Source organism: Tenrec ecaudatus, chromosome 15 (assembly GCF_050624435.1).
Source record: "Tenrec ecaudatus isolate mTenEca1 chromosome 15, mTenEca1.hap1, whole genome shotgun sequence".
NCBI lineage: Eukaryota > Metazoa > Chordata > Mammalia > Afrosoricida > Tenrecidae > Tenrec > Tenrec ecaudatus.
The window spans coordinates 70,701,731-70,723,234 of NC_134544.1; the positions used below are offsets into that span (position 1 = coordinate 70,701,731).

At 41.5% G+C, this 21,504-nt stretch overlaps 1 pseudogene; it reads left to right on the forward strand.

Moving 5' to 3' along the window:
- The first annotated feature begins 374 nt into the window (after positions 1–374).
- On the forward strand, positions 375–19,817 carry LOC142427500 (COMM domain-containing protein 2 pseudogene; annotated as a pseudogene).
- The last annotated feature ends 1,687 nt before the right edge of the window (positions 19,818–21,504 follow it).

Genomic DNA, 21,504 nt, shown 5'->3' on the forward strand with positions numbered 1-21,504 from the left:
TTCTCTACACTGAGAGCTCAGCTGGAAGATCACAGAGGATCCAACAGAGCAAGGCATTGATGACAGTTGAGTGGGTTTCAGACTACTTTGAAGGTCTATAATCGATTGAATGAAAATAAAATTTCATGAGATAGATGAAAACTAAAAATAAAATTTCATGAGAGAGGATGAATAAACACCTTTTTACTGTTCTGTTGTTTAAATTCAAGTTATTGGGTTCAAACGTAACAATAGGGGCCCCAAGGAGGCTGAAGCTAAGGCTCAGAGGAAACACAGCAAGAAATGCCAGTGCAGCAGCAAGGAGACCTGACTCCGTCTGTGTGTACAAGGTGCTCAAGTAGGTCCACCTGGACTCCAGCATCTAGTCCAGGGCCATGGGCACCGTGAACTTGCTGCTCAACAACCCACTGGAGCGCATCACCTGCCAGGCATCTCAACTGGCACATTCCAAACAGCACTCCACCATCATCACTGCCCAGCACATCCAGGGGGTCGTGCACCGACTGCTGCCTGGCCAACTGGCCAAGAATGTAGTGGCCAAAGGCCACCAGCTCCAAATAAACTGTCCTTCAGCCACATAGTACTCAAAACCCACTTCTGTTTTCATGCCACAGAAAGGTCGAAAAATTTGGCACTATCTAGTTTTGGGTTTGTTTGTTTCAGTTTGGTTGTTTGACTCTTTGGCACACAGTTTATTTAGTTAGTTTTTGTGATGGAGATCTTTTCTTTTTGAACACATTTTGGGGCACTTGATCCATACATTCCACAATTGAACAGTTCAAACAAAAATTGTACAATCATTAGAATTATTTCATACCATTGTCTTCTTTCCCACCACGATTAAATCGCCTTTCAAATGACCTGTGTAGTCACCTTCTGTTCTAGTGCTCAGTTCCCTCCTTCCCTCATTCTTTACTCCCCAAATCCCCTCCTCCTCCCCAACTCAGCAACCCCATCCCCACCCCACAGCTGACATGCCTATAAGCCCTCCCATCATTTCTTATCTGTAGGCATCCACTCCTTCGGTGCTCCACCAACTGATAAACCCAACAGAAACTAACGAAAAGAAACAGTGTGGGAAGGATAAAACCATAGTAATGTACCGACAAAAATACAACCAGTAAAAATAGGGCCACCCTCAACATCTTAAAAGCCAGGAAAGACGTCTTTGTCATAATAGATCTTGCACCTAAAACAAACTCTGGTCGGGTCCAGAGGGAGGTCACAGAAGCAAGACCCCGGGGCTCACCTCTGAGATGAAGAGGTGCCAGGAATCTCAGGGAGGAGGCGGCGCGGTGTGGAAAGGAAACAATGGGGGGGGGGGTTAGGAGACCCGCAAAGCGACGAATCTGGGAACCCCGAAACCCAAAATCCCAGACTGGGATTTTCTCCTTTCTCCAACAGGGATTCCCACCATGAACCCCAAGCAACCCAAAAGCTGACAAATAGGACCGGCCTCGGGGACACCGCCCACCTCTGCCCATGAGCGGGGCGCAGGCAGCGGTTGGGGGGAGGAGACAAAGGGTCCTCGCAGACCGCTATGTGCAGCAGGGTCACCCTAAAATGGCCTACGCCCACACGCACGTCCCCGGAACCCCCTACCTGGGAGGGCTGGCAACAGGGTGCTCAGGCCGTGGGCGCTTCTCGGCACCACGTGCAGCATCCAGGTCAGCAGAATCTGCGATGTGAGCTGCAGTCCCGGCGAGGACACTGCCACTTCCGGCCCTGTCTGGGCATGACCCGGGGTGGGAGGAGCTTGCAGGGTCAGGGAGGAGTAGGGTCTCCGCCTTCACTTCCTCTCAAGGCAGCTCTTGTCCCGCCCATTTCTACCGCTGCACAAACCCCAGTGCCTGGCGAGGGATGGGCGGGGCCGGGCCGGGCGGGGCGCGGCGCAAAGGTGAGGAGGTCCAGCGCAAATGGGCTCAAGGCAGCACCCAGCGGTCGGAAACGATAGAGATCTACATTTGTTTTATGAAAAATAAAATTAACCAAATATGTAGAAATTATCAACTAATTAAATTACAACCACATGCAAGTAAAATTTTGCAGAAGATAATTTAATAATGATTGCAGCAGTACATCAACAAGGAGCCTCCAGAAATGCAATGTGGATTCACAAGAGAATGTGAAACAAGATATCATTGCTGACATCAGGTGGGTATTGACTGAAAGCTACCAGTTTTATTGTTGGGTTTTGTTGACTACGCAAAAGCATTTGACTGTGTGGGTCTCTGACAGGTATACTTATGTCACTTAAATCTGTCATAGATTTATGTCAACTTGAAGGTGTATGAAAATATAGTGGTGGAATACAACCCGTCGATCAGGTCACAGCCTGGTGATGCCTCCTGGGGGGTGTGCCCTTCTAATAATTAGAGAAACTTGGAACGTCCCTCTCTGCCACTCCATCTTCCTGCCAGATAGAACTCTGCCCCCCCCCACACACAGGGTGGCCCCACGTGGGCTGCTCAGCCTGAGAGCTATTTGTTTGATAAAGTGCTATCATGCCTTAGATCATTCACCTTCATGTCTTTTTATTCCTATCCTTAGTAATTAACATATCTAAAGTGCACAAGTATATGTATATAGTTCAATAAATTTTAGCTCTGTATACACATAAGTTTTCTATTGTTATGAAGAGTTACAGTTTTGGAAATTCACAGGGACAGTTCGACCTTGTCTCATAGGGTCACTATGAGACAAAACTGACTTGATGACAGTAATTCTTTTTTTGTGTACACATGTATGTATCATACAGTTCAGCACACCAAGTCCCCATGCATGTTTGAGCACTCTCCACAACCCCTCCCCATATTGATTATCGTCATCTGATAATGGTGTTATTCTGGGTTGCCTAGAGACTCATGTGTATAAGAGCTTTATGCAATGGAGATCCCCTCATAGAGGGGTTTAGGAGAGGAGACGGGTTAAATAGGGTGCGAGGTAGTACCGATGAAGAACACAGCTTTCCCCCAGATCCTGGATGCTTCCTCCCCCCAACTACCATGATCCGAATTCTACCTTGCAGGGCTGGATAGGGCAGAGGTTGTACACTGGTGCATATGGGAGCTGGAGACACAGGGAATCCAGGGTGGATGATACCTTCAGGACCAAGGGTGTGAGGGGCGACGCTGGGAGAATGGAGGGTGAGTGGGTTGGAAAGGGGGAACTGATTACAAGGATCCACGTGACCTCTTCCCTGGGAGAGGGACAGCAGAGAAGGGGGCGAGGGGAGACTCCGGATAGGGCAAGATATGACAAAATAACGATGTATATATTACCAAGGGCACATGAGGGAGGGGGGAGAGGGGAGGGAGGGGAAAAAAAAAGAGGACCTGATGCAATGGGCTTAAGTGGAGAGCAAATGCTTTGAGAATGATTGGGGCAGGGAATGTATGGGTGTGCTTTATACAATTGATGTATGTATATGTGTGGATTGTGATAAGAGTTGTATGAGCCCCTAATAAATTGTTTAAAAAAAGAGCTTTATGTACTATACAATTTGTATATTAAGAAAACATTCCAGCCCCATGCAAATGAAGACCATAAGTCCGATATTAGCCCGTATGTCCAGTAGCAGACTGTAAATTCCTCTTTAGACTCATGCAAAGCATGGAATGACGCTGAGTGCAAGAAGATTACAGGCCAGTGGGTTGAAAGTCTCCGAGATCCATGTCAGTGGAAGCATCTCAACGTTGGAACATGGCTCCTCCAGCTCCCAGACTCTACAGTAGGTCCATATGTCCTGTCAGTAGGAAAGTCTAGCAGGAATTGGGTGTGTGCCCCACTTCCAGTGAGCTATTTATCTCTAGCTCCTCCAAATGAGGTCATCAAGCTGCGACCCTTCACTCTTTAAGAGTCTCAAGTTGACAACAGATTAGGTAACTACCACACGCATTAATCAAGCTCAAGGTGGAGTTACCTCACCTTACCACCTGTGGCAATGACAAGGTCACAGTCCATGTATGAATGATCTATACAAGCATCCCCAGCTGTCCACACCATAGTATCCCTTTTACCTTGTGAACAGAAGACAAAACAGTAACAAAGCTAGAAAAACTAACCCAGCAAGTTGAAACATGAGTGCTAGTTCTTCAAACACCTGTGAGTAGAGCTCAGGGTGAGATCAACACAAACATCTCATTCAGAAGGGGCAAGTCTGCAGGGTGCACAGGATGGTTGAAACATACGAACCAACCCAGTCGAAGTAGCAGAGGGCAAGATCGTTATTGATAGTTCACTGAACTTGGAGTTATTCCCAGAAAGCAAGTATTAACATAGATTTATTTCCTATTTATTTCTGGAGTTTTCTTAACTTTTAACCAATAAGCTTTCATTACAACTTTATTAAGACATCATGCTTCCACCAGTAGACCGTTGTTAGCTTTCATTGAACGGGTTGCGAATCATAGAGACTCTACGTACAATAGAATGAAACAGTGCCTTGTCCTGCACCATCCTCAGTCTTTACAATGTCTGATACCATTGTTATAATCACAGGGTTCGTCCACCTTGGTGACCCTGTACTTCAACATCTATGAGGTCCTTTTCCCAAGAATAGTCCCTCCTGATATTGTGTCCAAAGTCTGTGTGAAAGAACCTTGTCTCTTAACTCCCAATGAGAATTCTGGATGTCCTGCTTCTGCAACAAGTCTTTTTGAAGATATTAATATTATTTATTTTAAGAGGGACACCACTAACTTCCCTTTCAATCTCTCCATTCAGGAACATTATTACTTAACATGATCACTGTTTTTTATCCATCTTAACATACAGTTTGGTGGCACTTTTGAAGACATCAGAGAAGACCACATTTTATTTAGTCTGTTAATCCAAAGACGACAAATCTGGGATGATTTCCACGTTCAGCCCCTTCGAACGCCTTGTGAATAATTGCCAGCCTGCCTTTAGGAACACAAGTAAGGGATGATTCTGGTAGTATATATATTGAGCTTGTATTCAGTTAGTTTAACTAGTAAAATTCGGAATCATGAAAGGTCATCATGTGCTTCAGTATTCCCAATATTTATTCAATTCATGCTTGTCTCATTCATATGCAATCCTTTTATGAATATCCTCTGTGAGGCCTTTGTATGAATTTGTGTAAGTATGTTTTGCAGGATAGAAGTATCAATGGATGTTGGTTTCAGCACATTGTGTTTGTTAGTCCAGGTAGATTAGAGAAACAAATTCATAGACACACATATGTGTATAAGAAAAAGCTTTATATACAAAACCAATTGGGTATTAAAGAAACATTCCAGCCCAGTCCAGATCAAGTCCATACACCCAATATTAACCCAGATGTCCAATACTAGTCCATAAATTTTTCATTACACTCATGCAGCTTAGCAATAATGCTGAATACAGGAAGATCACAAGCCAGTGGGTGGAAAGTCTTGTGGATCCAGTGGCGGTAGAAGCACCTCGGTGCTGGCAAGGGTCTCTACATGGCTCCTACATCTCCCAGGCCTCTGGCTCCATCAGCCTCTCTCCAAGGGGCTTGTCAAAAGTGAAGTCTAGCAGGAAGTGTGTGTGTTCCACCCCCAGTGAGCTATTTATCTCTTTAGTGCCTACAAATGAGGTCATGAAGCTGCGACCTGATTGACAGGCTAACCTCCACCCCTTCACTCTTAAGTCTAAAATTGACAACAGATTATGTAACTACCACATTGAGTGTGCTTTTTTGGGTTAGGTCTGTTTATTCATTTCCAACTTGTAACAACCCTGTATACAAAAGAACAAAAATAATGTACATTATTGAGCCATCTTCAATATAATTCCTAAGTTTCAGCCCATTATTGAAGCTACTGTGTCAGTTCATCTCCTCATGGGCCTTACTCTATTTGACTGTCCTCTACTTTGCCAAGGATGATACCCTTTTCCAAGTACTGGTCTCTCTTGATATCATGTTAAAAAAAATGTGAGAGGAAGTACCATCATCTTGTTTCTAAGGAATATTCTGGATGTACTATTCCAAGAAAGATTTGCTTGTTCCTTTGGCCAAACCAAAACCACTAGCATTAAGTCAGTGCTGACTCATAGCGACCGCCCTGTGCGTTTCCAGGACTGTAAAGGTTTACAGGAGTAGAAAGCCCAGTCTTTCTCCTGAAGAGCGTCTGCTGCTGGTGGTTCATCAGTTAACCTTTACTCTGCGATCCTCATGGTTGGTTCCTTTGACAGTCCATGGTAATTCCAATATTCCTCAATAGCACCACAATTCACATGCAATGATTCTTTACTATTCTTTACTCAATGCTCAACTTTCACAAGCACATGAAGCAATTGAAAATACCATCACTTGAGTTAAACTTGGTATGAAGACATATGGCAGTACATTTGATTTAAGTAAAGACATGGTTACCCAATTTAGCAATATTTTTGGTCATTTGTATGTTGTCTGGCCACACTAGAACATTCCATTGTTTAAATATAGACTAATGTAGGTGTCATGAATCAGAAGAGATATGGCCCTGGTTTGTGGTGAATATTTTCATTTCTTATCTATTTACATAGCCATTTATCCTCCTTTCTGTTTGCCTGTTTGTTTCTCTCTCTAGTGATGTCTCTACCTATCACTGGGAATAAAAATGTCCTCGATCTGTGGCTGCATATACCTCCCAGAACAGACTACACTCTTGTGTGGATTAAGAGAACGGGGCAGTGGATAAAGAGAAGACTTCAGAAAAACTCTGGATTATCCTAAAGGCACTGCCAGCAGCATTGAGTGGGAGGAGCACACCCAGGGTCCTCACTTCATCCTGTCCACCTTGATGAACAAATGCGCCTCCAACATGCTAATTCCTCTTTGGCAGCCAGATGAAGCCACAGCACACATATGCTTAACAATGCGCAGTCCTCGTCAGCCCGGAGAGCATTTTTTGGGTGGCATGAATCTTATCCACAAGAACATGAAGCATGTGCGGATTTTCCTCGTTCTAGTGGCAACTCTGGGTGGTGAGTGCTTCTGGGATTCCAACATCAAGTCTGTGGATGCAGCATCTGAGCACATGACTCACGGTGTTTCTCTTTATCCCCAGGTGTCCTGGCCCAGGTGCAGCTACAAGAGTCAGGCTCTGGACTGGTGAAGCCCTCACAGACCCGGTCTCTCACCTGTGCTGTCTCTGGATTCTTTTTAACTGGCTATTATGTGCACTGGATTGGCCAGGCTCCAGGAAAGGTCCTGGGGTGGGGCAGGGTATTAGCTTATGATGGGAAAACATACTATATATAATCCGTCTCTCCAGTCAAGAGTCAGCATCACCAAGAACACCTCCAAGAGCCAAGTTTATTTAAAACTGAGCTCTGTGAATCCCGAGAACACAGCCATGTATTACTGTGCTAGAGACACAGTGATGGGAAGTCAGTGTGAGCCCAGACACAAACCTCCCTGCATCAGGCCATGGTTCCAGGCCACGCAAGAGAGGAGTCAGGGATGCTTTCCGTTCAGAAGCTGCAGTTTCCCCCACATTTTCAGCACATCTCTAGGGATTATCATGTATACACTCTGGGGAAACTTCATGCATCTGAATGTCTTTTCATTGGAATGGGCTTTGTCTGTCTTTGACCATATATACAACAGAGTTCACAGTTATATGTCTTGATAAGATATGTCTGCAATTGACTGTACTAACTAGTATTTGTTGTCAAAGCCAGAGACATTCCAAAACACCAAACACCACCAGAGTCTATGCCAACTTACAGTGATGCTATTGTGAGTTTCCGAGACTATAACTGTTTACAGGAGTAAAAAGCCATGGAACGTCTGGTTGTTTTAAACTGTGTACGTGCAGATCTCAGCCCAAAGCATAACTACTTTACACAAGAGGGATCCTTAAAGAAACTTTAATGCTGGAAAAATCTCTCTTGTGAGTCCCAAATTTTCTCTAAGCAATCGGATGTATTCATTCATATATGCTCACACATGTATATTTATGCAATAATTTTAACTTACAGTGACCTGGATAATATTGTATGTGTTGATAGTCTTAGGTATGCTTGAATTGGCTTCAACTCACAGAGATCCTATGTGCAACACAATGAAATGCTGCCCGGACGTGCACTATGCGCACAATCATTCCTCTGTTTGGACTGATCACTGCAGCCATTGTGATAATCATCTCATTGATAGTCTCTCTCGTTTTCATTGACATTTTACTTCACCAAGCACAAGATCATTCTCCGGGGACTAGTTCCTCCTGATGACATGACCAAATGAGTGCAATGAAGTCTTGCTCGAATGCTTCCAAGAAATATTCAAGATGTTTGGACAACAGAAAAGTGGATAAAGGGAGATGTCAGTGTAAAATATAACAAAATAATCTACAAATTATTAAGGGTTCATGACGGAGGGCGGGAGCAGGGTTGGAGGGGAAAAAATGAGGAGCTGATACCAAGGGCTCAAGTAGAAAACAATGATCAAGACAGTGTGTTCTGTTACAAATTTCCCGTTGTTGTGTTTCCCCACATAAAACATCTCCCCTTTCCCCCGGCATTGTTATCCGACCTGAGAAGAACCTTGTGTTTTGATTTGTTATTGTTTTGTTTTTGATGCTGTTAAATGCCAGAGTGCATTCCAATTCTACGTGAGTCAATGGACAACAGAACTAAAGAATGCCTAGTTCAGCACAACAATCACAAGGACTCTTTTTGAGCCCATCGTTACAGCCACCGTGTCAATCCAGCTCATGATGTAGCTTCTTCTTCACTGATCCCCTACTTTATCATGGAGGAGGTCTTTCTCAAGGGACTGGGAGGGATCATGATAATGTTGCACGAAACAAAGTCTCACTCTCCTTGATTCTAAGGAACTCTCTGGCTGTATTTCACTCGAAACAGATGTTTCTTTTATTGAAAGTCTGTCCACGGTACTTTCATCATTCTTTTCAACACCATAAGTCAAAGGTCATCATTTTTATGGCCTTCCTTATTCATATAATAATATTTAAAATTTTAACTTGGCTTCTAAAAGGGACATTTAAGAAGTCCTGTAATATGAGCCTGTTGGTGCAGATATAAAAAGGGCTATGGTGGTGCTGTGGGATAAGATTTGTTTGCTCACTACAAGGTCAGGGATTCAAACCAGCCAACGGTTCCCCGAGTAAGATGACATTGTTTATTGCTGTAAATAATTACAGTCAGAGAAAGCCTAATGAGTACTTCTTAGTCCTCTAAGGTTCCTATGAGGCAGAAAAGATGAAATCACAGTGGTTTGGTTTTAGAGAAAGAGCTTGTTCGTTTCCTAGCTCAGCTGCTTGCTCTATTGGTTTTCCCTCAATGCAGAAGAATGTCTGGGGTGTTTATAGCGCTCAGACCTCAGAAAGAATGAATTAATGCATACATTAGTGGATGCATATATTCAAACCAAACAATAATGCTGCACTGGAACTCATAATTTTCTAATTGCAAATGTGGAATCTATGGAGCCTACTAATTCAAGGTATGCCTGTGGGTCACATCACTCCCATCTCTGTCACCCAACTTGTTTCAACAACCAGCTCTGGAGACACTTTCTGGTGGAGCTGTGGTGCCTGCGCATTAGCAAACTGTTCATAGTCCCTCACTCGTATCACAGCCAGGAACACTCATAGGCAAATGCCTGTTGTGGTTTGTTACTTAAATGAGGCCACCACCTTCACCACCCTGAAATCAGGGGATCCCAGAGACTTCTGAGTCAGTCTTTGATACAGAAATGTCTACCTCCTTTCTACTCCTCCTGATGTAGCTGGGTCTCCCATCAGGTCAGAGACTGGCAGATGCAGGTGGCCACAGCAGATTCAAAGACCCATGGATCCTTTAATGCTTGTTGTGACCTTGCTTATCCTGGGTCTATTTGATTTCTGTTTTTAAACTTGATAATTTCCATGTCCTTAAGGATGGATGCTGGAATCTTGTTCAGAATTGCATTGTCATTACACATCGTTTAGAGCAGTGGTTCTCAACCTGCCTAATGCCGCAAACCTTTAACACAGTTCAAGTTGTTTTTGTTGCTAGTTCATAACTGTAATTTTACTAGTTATGAATTATGAGATCCCTGTGAAAGGGTTGTTCAACCCCCAAAAGGGTTGTGACCCACAAGTTGAGAACCACTGTTGTAGACCACATTAACCGAAATAATTTTATTTCATAATTTTAATTTAAATCAGTAACTTTTAATATAACTTTCAATTTCTCTCCTGACTTTCAGGAAACACTCAGGGATCATGTTGGGTGGAATCTCAGTCCAAAGGAGAGATTCAGGTTCTAGATCAAGGTCCTGGCCCTCAGCCTGTATGCATTCCTAGATTACAGCCAGGACAGCATGCCAGACTTAAGACAAAGCCATCTTGGGAGAAAAGGCTCCATTCATCTGTAGAGATTTTCAATCAGGCACTAGATAAGATCAGAAAAACCAAACAATAACATAGTAGTTAGAATTTTATCCTGTAAACTTTTATTCTTGTTTGCCAATTAACAGAACACAACTGCATCCAATTGGATTGTATTATCCTTGGAATCATATTTTCTGCCATCATTTCCACATTTCAGAATATTGGGAGGTTTAGTGCACCTTGAGGATGACTGACCAAATCTAACTCCAAGCAGCATTTATGACTGTTCTATGCAGGTTCACAGGGAATCAGAAATAACTACAGGACCCCTAACAATTACAAAGGATCATCAAAACATTATTTGCTATGTTTGAGATTAGTATTGCAGTCACTGTATCAATGCACCTCCTTGAGGGCTTGAGAGAAGGAAATGTCTCCTCCATGGTCATTTCAGTCAACACATCCTATCTTCAGATTATCAGACTGTAGTCTGAGGACACTGTCACCTATGACTATGCAAGAAACAATGAAAACTCACATCCTGAAAATGCCAGACACCCAGGACAAAGTGAATGACTTTGACAATTCATTTGCTGTCCTTTTTTCCTCTTCTTTCACTTAGTGGTTAAAGCTTTGTGAAAAAAAGCTTTTATTTCCTGAAAATAGTTTCAGTTTTGGGCTGTTAAATCAGCTCCACAAAATTGGAGGAAACATTCTCTAGGACTCAAATCATACAATTATGCCATAAACAAAATCAAAGTCAATTCTAACTCATAGGAACATTGTAGACTCTGGATTGTACATTTTTTTGGAGGTAGACCCTTTAATCATGCTTCCCAGATGCTGGATTTCAGGTGGTCAATGCCCTACCCACCGTGCACCCAGGGTTTCTATATGCTCATAACAATTTAACAAAACAAAACCAATCTAGAACTGTTTTGGATTCCATGGAGGTGATTCTGATTCACTGTGTCCCGTTGTGCACAGAGTAGATTTGCATTCCCATTTGAAAGGCTAAGACCTTTGAGAACGAACTCACTATACCTTTTGATAGCTGGGCACCATAAGCTTTGTTCACATTTGCTTATGCACCTGCTTTGTCTTCAGCTATTGTGTCAGGAAGGCGAGCATCATGGAATGCCAGTTTAATAGAAGAAAGTATTCTTTCATTGAGGGAGTGCTTGAGTGGAGGCCCAATGTCTATCTGGTACCTTAATACTAAACCTATCCATATATGTACACAGATCTATCTCCACATACTCATACATATATTTACATACATACATGCCTTTATTTAGACCTCTCCATATGCCCTTTACCTCCTAGCTCCTTCCTCTATTTCCTTTTGCTTTCTTCTTATTCAACGATCATATTCAGCCTTCATTTTGGTTTCAGTAATTCTTCTCTGTTACAGTACCCTTGGTCATGCCCTACCAGGCCTCCTACACCCTCTTCACCACCGATTTGGATCACTTGTTCCCTTCTCCCTGAGTTTGTTAACACCACTTTCTTTCCCCCAACCTCCCCCTCTCCCATGTCCCCCTGGAACTGTCAGTCCCATTTGTTCCTCCAAACAAAAAAAATCATGTCATTGTGAATGAGGGGGAGTGCAGAATGGGGACCCAAAGCCCACTTGTAGGCAATTGGACATCCATCCCCTTAGAGAAGGGTCGCGGGGAGATCAGCCAGTCATGGTGCAGTGTAGTAAAAATGAAACATACAACTTTCCTCTAGTTCCTAAATGTTTCCTCCCCACCCACTATCAGGACCACTATTCTACCTTACAAATCTGGCTAGACCAAAAGATATACACTGGTACAGGTAGGAACTGGAAACACAGGGAATCCAGGGTGGAAGATTCCTTCAGGACCAGTGGTGAGAGCGGCAATACCAGGAGGGTGGAGGGTGGCAGGGGTGAGGGTGGGAATGGGGATCGTTTACAAGGATCTACATATAACCTCCTCCCTGGGGCAGGGACAACAGAAAAGTGGGTGGAGACATCGGACTGTGTAATAAATGACAAAATAATAATTTATAAATTGTCAAGGGTTCATGAGGAAGGGGGAGTGCAGAGTGAGGGGTAAAATGAGGAACTGATGCCATGGCCTTAAGTGAAGAGCAAATGCTTTGAGAATGATGAGGGAAATGAATGTACAAATGTGCTTTACATAATTGATGTAAAGAACTTCTCTTAAGTTTGACTCATGCCCCATTTTAGAATTTTTAAAATGCTGTTCTGGTCTCTTTCATCACTAAAGTATGTAACCTCTTTGTCTACCACACCCAGTTTTGCGCCATCGCAATGTTTTATTATTCAAATGTCAATATCCTCCTGTTCTCAGAATGTGCCCATTTTCCATACCCCATTCCACCCTGCCTCACAAAGTTAAAAAGATTACGCTTATCTTAGCTTCTGTAAACTGCTTGCTGAAAGGAATGTGGAATCCCCCAACCTTCCCTACATACACACTGAAAGCTTTATAATAGCTTCAACCACTCCTAATCGCCAAACCAACAGCGGTTTTTGCCCTTATAAACTCACCTGAATATAATTTTCAGCTTTGAGTAATTTAGCCGAGATTTGAATCCTCCCAAAGGCCACCAGCTATAATAAAGACTCCCAATTTGGACATAAATAAAAATTGCATTACTAATGCACATTAGAAGACTACATGAGAAAAGTAAAATGAGAGCCCGTGGACAGGGAATTTTTTTTTTTAATCAATGGCACATCAGCCAAAGGGACAATTACAAATACATACAGAACTCTATATCTCAATAAGAAAATAACAAGAGACCAAGTCAAAAAATGGGGAAAAGATATGAACAAAAATGAAGTACAAATAATTAACTTCACCAAAAATGAAATACAGATGGTTAACAAACATATAAAAAATGCTCATGCTCACTAGCTTCAGATGCAAATTCAAACCACAATGAGATAGTACTTAACCCCTGCAATGCAAGCCCAAAACAAAGAAGCAAAACAACAAATGCTGGAGAGGATATGGAGGGATTGGGATTCATATATACTGGCGGTGGACTTAGAGATACATACAGCCACTGTGGAAATCAATGTGGCACTACTTAAAATAACCAAAGCTTGAAGTCCCATATGATCCAACAATACCACAATTAGACACCATGGAATTCATACACAAAGCAATATATTTTTAAAAACAACATACTAAAACAGAGGTAAAGCTCAGTTGAAAATAAGAGGAATGTTTAAAACTGCAAGATTTAAAATGGGTGAAAAAGGTTCTCAAAAGATAAAGGGTCATATTTTAACTTAACTGCATCTGAATAATCCACCTTCCAAAGAATTCTGCATGGGAGCAAGGCCATTCACATTCCTGTTCTATGGTCACAGTATTTCTCCAGTTAATGTAGTTAATATGGGTCAAAGGAATGATCAAATGTAAAATGAAATATTGGTCTTGGTATCAAGGTACATATGCACACAGGATGAGTCTATCAGGCTTTCCCAGTAGCTGTATTCATGATTTCCTGCAGGATTTACATTGCAGTCATACACTGTGACAGACATTTTGTTCAGCCCTTCTGTCCAATCACTGCGTCAGTTTATCCTATGAGCTTTGGGGAACATCAAAGAAAATATAATTGGATACTGCAGTAACTGCCAATCACTAAATGCAACGCACTGCCACATGCCCTGTATTCATATGGTTTCTCTGCTGTACAAATCCTCTATTGTCACATGACTCCTTTCGGGCTAAAGGCCAGCAAATCAGAACTACATTCGTTAACATCCCAATGTAGTCTAGTGACACACTGAGAGAAACCAAAGAGGGTAATTGCAAAGTCACTATATTGCCAGAGCTTTCCTTCTTATTGAGATCACTGGTATGAGATGTCACATGACTTCCTGTAGTTTCCTATCTTGAGTGAATTTTGTATGTTTTCAGTTTTGTGTGTTTCTGTGAAGAAAACTTAGAAGCACAGGTAAAAGTTTTACCCACATTCAATGCAGTTTCATGGTAACTATCCTACCTGAAATCATTGATGAGACATAAGCGTTTAAATTTTTTTTAATGTTTTTTTTATGATTTAAAACTTAACAGAGTAAATTGGTTTTCTATTCAACAGTTCATACATTGATTGCAGTCCCCAAGATGTACCAGCCTTCTTCCCACTTCTGCCCCCTCCCTGTGCTTTTATACTATTCATCCTTCTTTCATGTTTCTTCTAGCTTTTATGTGTCTTTAGCCATAAGCAAATGCTTTTCTTTTGAGTTTGTATGGTTGATTTTCCAGGGAGTGTATGTTATTCTTGGATGTTATTCTTCCCCTCCAAGTCTATATATTGTTGGGCTGAAAGCTGAGTCAGAGGAGTGAGTACAGGTCCAACAGTGAAACATCGCTAAAGGCCACAATCTGTAGATTCCAAGTTTCCAGCAGACCAGTAAGCCTGATCTATTTTATGGTTTTGGTTTGTTCCACTTTCTTCCCCACTCGACACAGGACTCTCTTTTGTGACCCTTTTCAGAGTAATTAGCACTGGAAGCCGAGCACCATCTAGTTCTTCTGGTTTCACGGTTGTGGAGTCTGAGGTTCACTGTGTTCCATTCATCCTTTGGAATAATTGTCCCCATACATCTTCTATTCTCTTTATTCTTATTTTATGGTACTTCTGTGCTGTCTCTGGTGGCTAACAAAGAGCATGCAGGTGGGGCAGGTACAAGTGTCATCTGGGTGGGCACTCTACTGCTTGATATAGCTGTGGATCCAGAAACACTAGATTCTGTTCTCTTTCGGGTACTGAAAACTGGAAGAGCAATGAGGTACCTCTGCACTCTGTGGAAGTCTGGAGGGTCTTCTCCCCACAAGGGTGGTCATGCCAATAGAGGGACAGCAATGCAGAACATGGATCCCCATATGGTCACAATTGTCTGTTCCCACGCTTGGCCCAGGCCAAACTCTAGCACCTCATCCTCTCTTTTGAAAGCTTTGTTACACTAACTCCAATGAAAGGTTTTCTTCTTGGAAACTGTCTAATGTTTAAGGAAACCTGACTTCCACATATAAGATTTTTTACATTTAACTCATGCAAAGAGCTTCTTTCCTTTGTGAAATCTCTGATGTGCTGTAAGGCATCACGTCTGGCTGAAAGCTTTACCACACTCAACACCTATTAAGGTTTTTCTCCACAAAGAATTCATAGATGAGTTATGAGATGTGCTTTCTGAATGAAGCCTTTGACACATTCACTACAAACAGGGTTTCTCTCTCTGCATGGTGAGTTTTCTGATGAACGATGAGCTTATTCTTCCTGAAAAAGGCTTCCCACATTCACCACATACATGGGGTTTAGCTTCTGTGTGAAGTTTTGATATGCTATAAGCTATGTTTTCTGGCTGAAAGCTTTACCACACTCACCACATACATAGCGGTTTTCTCCTGTGAATTTGTAGATGAGTTTTGAGATTTCCTTCCTGAATGAAGCTTTTGCCACATTCACTACACACATGGGGTTTCTCTCCAGTATGAGTTCCCTGATGAACACTGAGGTCCTTCTATCTGATAAAACCTTTTACACATATACCACATATGTACAGTTTCTATCGAGTATGAGTCTGCTGGTGAACAGTGAGAGAAATCATCCAGGTAAAAGCCTTTCCACATTCACCACACACATAGGGTTTCTCTAGTATGAGTTCACTGATAAACCGTGAGAGCAGTCTTCCTGATATAGCCTTTGCAATAGTCACCACATACATAGGGTTTCTCTCCAGTATGAATTCGCTGATGAACAGTGAGAGAAGTCATCCAGGTAAAGGCTTTTCCACATTCACCACATATATGGGGTTTCTCTCTTGTATGAGTTAGTAGATGAGTTTTGAGATATGTTTTCCGAGTGAAGCCTTTTCCACATTCACCACACACATGTGGTTTCACTCCAGTATGAGTTACTTGATGAGTTTTGAGCTGTTTTTTGAGAATGAAGCCTTTTCCACATTCATCACATACATGGGGTTTCTCGCCAGTGTGAATTCGTAGATGAGTTTTGAGATGTGTTTTCCAGTTAAAACCTTTGCCACATTCACCACATACATGGGGTTTCTCTCCTGTATGAGTTAGTAGATGAGTTTTGAGATTTGTTTTCCGAATGAAGCCTTTTCCACATTCACCACATACATGGGGTTTCCGCCCAGTATGAGTTCGCTGATGAACAGTGAGAGAAGTCTTCTTGATAAAGCCTTTTCCACATTCTCCACACACATGGGGTTTCTCTCCAGTATGAGTTCGCTGATGAACAGTGACCTCAATCTTCTTGAATGTGTGCCCACACTGAGTACATTCATAGGTCTTACCTAGTGTATCAGTGATCCGGTGCTCATAGAACACAGACTCCTCGATGAAGGTTGTCCCACATTTATCACCTGTGTGCGGTTTCTCAATTTCATCAGATTTCTGATGCTGATGGCATTGTGACTTCATGAGCCTAGATTGTTCACACTCAGGGAATTCTTTTTCAGTACAACATTGCTCTTGTTCAACATGGAGAAAAGTTTCCTCATCTTCACTGAGCACAACTGACTTCTGTATTTTATTGCTTCTATTCTGATTTAATTCCAGGATGATTAAATCTGATTTTATGATTTTTTCATGTAAGCCAAACATCTCATCATTTTCCTTTGGAGGAAAATTATTTTTGTGCTGAGAAACAATACTTTCCAATGCATTAAATTTATAACACCGTTCTGTTCTGTCTATGCAACTTTCATATTGCGAGTGCTCAAGCAAATGATCATCATCTTTGTGGATTTCTGTAAAGCAAAAGAACATTGACTCTTTTCACCATCTTGATTGACAACAGGTCTCTTAAAATATGCATTGATACAAAGTAGATCTTTAGTGACAACCCTTTTATATGAATAAAACACTATGCTTAATGTTTATTGCCCATTGGAGGTAACACAACAGTGCAAACAATCTAAATAGTTAACTTATTGTAGAAATCAGGTTGGCTATGAAAGTGATGAATGGACACAGATTTGGTATTTGCCTAAGAAGGAAGAAATTGAGACCAATAGACCACAGATGTGATAAGGCTTGCCAATTATTCAACTAAATAGACTGATACTGGCTCTTTTTAATTAGATAATCAAGTGGTTTATAAAGCTGAGATTGACAAATTAAAGAAGACTAAAATCATATTCATCATCAAAAAGTATATGGGAAGATCTTCCCTTAAGTGTAATTCTGTCAGCAGATGGTTAATATTCATATGCCTGCAAGTAAGACCAGTTACCAAAAGCGTTATTTAGATTTGTGCACCAACTGTTTAGCAAACAAAGTGTGGGGTCCAGTCCCAGAGTCAAAAGGCCCGTAGGAATAGCATGTGCAAGTAAGAAAGATAAAGCAGACAGCAAAAACGGGGTAGAGTGGCTTCATCTCCGATGCTGTAATAAGATAGTGAGGTCATTTACCAGTGAGTTTATATTGCAGCGAGGTGTGCGAGCCTCCAGAAAGCATGGACAACAGAACAGACAGATGTGAATGTGGGAATATGTTGAACTCTTTTAGAACACTTCATGATAAGTATCAGGCTGTGGGAAACAAGATCAAGAAGAGATTGGAGGCAGACCAATTCTTTATTCTCAGAATGAAAGATAGAATTAAAGATTACAAGGCCAGGTATCTGGTTGGAGGGAAGCATTCACATTTGTAAGTTGGAGAAGAGCCCCAATTACATTCTCCTAATTAAAAATCATCCCCACAATATCCTTTCATTACAGTGCTACCTTAATGATACCTCATACAACACATGACTATTACCATCTGCGAGCAGCTTTAACTATAAGAGCAGATATGTTGTTATTGTTCTCCCTGCTCAGTGGATAGTTACTTCCCTCACTTGCCCTCAGCCTCAGCACTGGTCTTTAGTTGCTCACCCAATTACTTCAGGGACCTTCAGGGTAAAGCCACTGCCTACCTTGTTAAGTAGGTAGGCATCACTGTGAGTAAGGAGTGGGGGCGGGGCTGCATGCCCTGACACTATAAAAATTGGTGAAAGAATACAAAGCCTTTTTATGTCTGCCCTTCAATTATACAACCATCCCTTAAGACCCATCCAGAGGGAATTTAAGAGACAAAGTGATAATTGATTGCTTGAGTGATAGTAACAAAGGGAACCTGATTGCTTTTAAAGCTAGGCATCTTTTAGCTGAGTAGCAAGAAGTCAGGTCCCTGTAGGAGCTATATTCTAACATCTTACTGGAGAGCAGTTGTGGAGACCACTCTATCTGGAGATTGTGCATTTCAGCTCTAGCTTTATCCTTGGGGCTTGGAGGATTTCTTCTAACACTAGTACTGATCTCCCAAGCCATGAAGTCAGGAGTATAGAGGTAAGGTTGCTTACACTTTCATCCAGGTTCTGTTTTCCACGATAACGAAATTGAGGGTGGGAGAGGGAGGGAATACGGGCAGGTGATATCAAGGAATTCAAGAAGAAAATATTTTGAAACCATGGTAGTATCAATACAATTAACTAAATAAATATATATACTTTAGAAAATTTTGCATACCTTTTGCAGCCTGACATTGATCAACCATACATACAATCATGTACACAGATGAATGTAAAATTTGGGAACAATATAAGTAATTGGAAAATGCAGCCTTAGTGACAGAAATGACACACAAGTTTACCGATAAAATTTTGAGACTAATGATGAATTCAAAGCAAATTTTTATTAAACAAAAGAAATGGAAACTATACATATGGATGAACAAACAAAAATCAATTCCACCATATCCATAGAAAGAAATGGTGGAGAAGCTCATTAGTTAAAACACACCCAAGGGTTAACTGTGGAACAGATCATCAATTGCTCAAATCCAAGTAGAAGTTAGGAAAAGTAGCTAGATCACAGAGCTGAGAGACTATGTAAAGAATAAACTTGAGGAATAAAAGACTGCTGACAGATCCAGCGCGCTGGCTTCCCTCACAGTGGTCACCGAGTTCGGGCGCATCGCGGTGGAATTCCTGCGGTGAGCAAACCCCAAGATCGACGAAGGCGCCGCGAGGAAACTCAACGTGAGTAGGGACACCTTCCAGCATATTGTGGAAGGGTTAACATATCTCCTCAATGAGAGCTGGAAGCTCATGACTTCCGAACTGGATTTCCAGGACTCTGTGTTTGTTCTGGGATTCTCTGAAGAACTGAACAGATTGTTGCTTCAGCTTTACCTGGACAACCGAAAGGAGATCTGAACGATTCTGAGCGAATTGGCACCAAGGCTCCCCAGTTACCACAGCCTTGAATGGAGATTAGATGCACAGCTCGCAAGCAGAAGTCTCAGGCAACAGATTAAGTCATCAGTGACGATAAAGCTACACCTCATCAGAATGGAGATCACACCACCAGAGTTCTGCAGACTGTACCAAGTGACCCTGTTCCATTTGGTGCAGCAGCTGGAACAAGCACTGGGAGAGATGAAAACAAAGCACTGTCGGAGGGTTGTCCGAAACATCAAGTAGCACCATCAAGCTGAAGACACGGATCCCTCTGCATCGTCGGGGAATTGGGGATGACAGTAATTACTCTCCAGATTTTTTTTTAATTGTTGATGGTAATACATATCGATTAGATGAGATTTCTTTCTGTGCCAAGATACTGAGGACGTGGTAATGAACTAAAGTTCCTTTCCTGGTGCAAATTGTGTAAGATCCTTGACCAATTAAACTCTGTTTTGTATTTTAAATGTGTAAATAGGATTAAATCAAGTGGAAATGAATCTATACTGTTTATACCTTCTGTATATTTGAATGACTATCCTGTTTTTGATACTTCTGTTGACTGGTTGATTTTCTTTATTATTTACATCCTCACTGACCAAAATTGAAAATAAATTCTGGGGATTTTTCTATTACTAAAAAAATAAAAAGACTGCTGAAAGAAGACTAATGACTGAGAAGAGATGAGATGTGGGACAACACGAAAGACATCTTACATATGAAAACCAAAAGGCTACTCAAAAGACAGAAGAGAGAGAGCAATATTGAATATACTATGCATTGTTTGAATAACAACAAAAAAAATCTGTTGGAACATACAGAAAAAATGTTCTTTAGAAGCATCAAAAGTCATCTTTCGGGGTTTCGACCTGTTAAGAAGGGGTGGGCCTAAGGAAGGCACACTGCACAGTAAGGAATATATAGTAGATATGTGTTTAATGAAGAAACCAACAACTCAGGATGTTAAAATGTCCTTTCCACTTAAAAATTATTGGAGGAACAAAAATGTTTTTAAAATCTTACAAGTAGATACTATGCTCATACTTATGATCACACTTGCTCCAATCCTTTTATCTTTAGTAGTTTGAGTTATTAATTTTAGGATGGTGTGATAAGTGTCTGCAGTGAATAAACCGAGCATTCGAAAATGTAAAAAAATAAAATAAAATCTTCCAAGTAGAACAAAATTGGAGGTAGAGAGCTAAAGTATATCCTAAGCTGATAACAATTTTCTTGTTAGAAAGGTGATTTTAAAGACCTGAAAATAACAGAAGCCATAAACGTGTTTCACTAACAGGAGCAAAATATGGAGAAACATGTCTGTTGAAGAATTCCAACAGAGAAGGCAATTTGACCATCTCTATAGGAAAATAGAAAGAATTTATTTCACCAGAATGAAGAAAACTTTAAAGGAACAGGAAAACAAATGAGAAAATGGACACTAAAACCTTTAGAGAAACTCCAAGGGGGAAGCTAAGGAAGCCCAAAGGAGAAGGACTCATTCATGGTGGGAGTTCAAGAACCTAGACTGTGTTGCGAACAACAAAAGGGCAAGCCATTCTTACTCAGTAGGGGAGGAATGTGCTGTATTCCGAGGCCAGTTACAAAATCAGAGTTCTCTGGAGAGAGGCTTGCAAGATGGATTTTCATAGTAAGATAGAAGCATATAAAAAAGGGTAGGTTTTGAGAATCTTAAAGACAGAAAATTAGGGAAGCAAACAAACAGTACTATAAATCAAATAAATGGAAATCTAATCTCAAGAGCTACAGGAGTACTTCTCTCAACTTCTAGGAAAAGTGAGTGCTCCTATTCAAAGAAGTACACACTTTTATGCATTTTCCGACACCTGTCTTGGATGTGAGGCCTTCTACTACTTGAATCAACGCCCCCAGCCAATTCCCCTTAAGGTATTTTGACCATGCACCTGAA